Genomic DNA, 221 nt, shown 5'->3' with positions numbered 1-221 from the left:
AATGATGAAGAAAAATAAAGAATACTATTTAAAATTGAAGTTGAAGCTGTGAACTTCAAGAAGCAAAACCTGTCTATGTTTATAAATAAAGCGGAAATTAACTAAAATAAACAAAAGAAAAACGTAAAGATTGTTTGAATGTCTCGATAAATCATTTGCTTCTAAGAATGTCCGGCGGATAACTATAATTATTATACAAAAGATGGATTCTCTAATCAGTG

The sequence above is a fragment of the Penaeus monodon genome, chromosome 25 (assembly GCF_015228065.2).
Source record: "Penaeus monodon isolate SGIC_2016 chromosome 25, NSTDA_Pmon_1, whole genome shotgun sequence".
NCBI lineage: Eukaryota > Metazoa > Arthropoda > Malacostraca > Decapoda > Penaeidae > Penaeus > Penaeus monodon.
Note: the sequence above shows the minus strand (reverse complement) of the source record.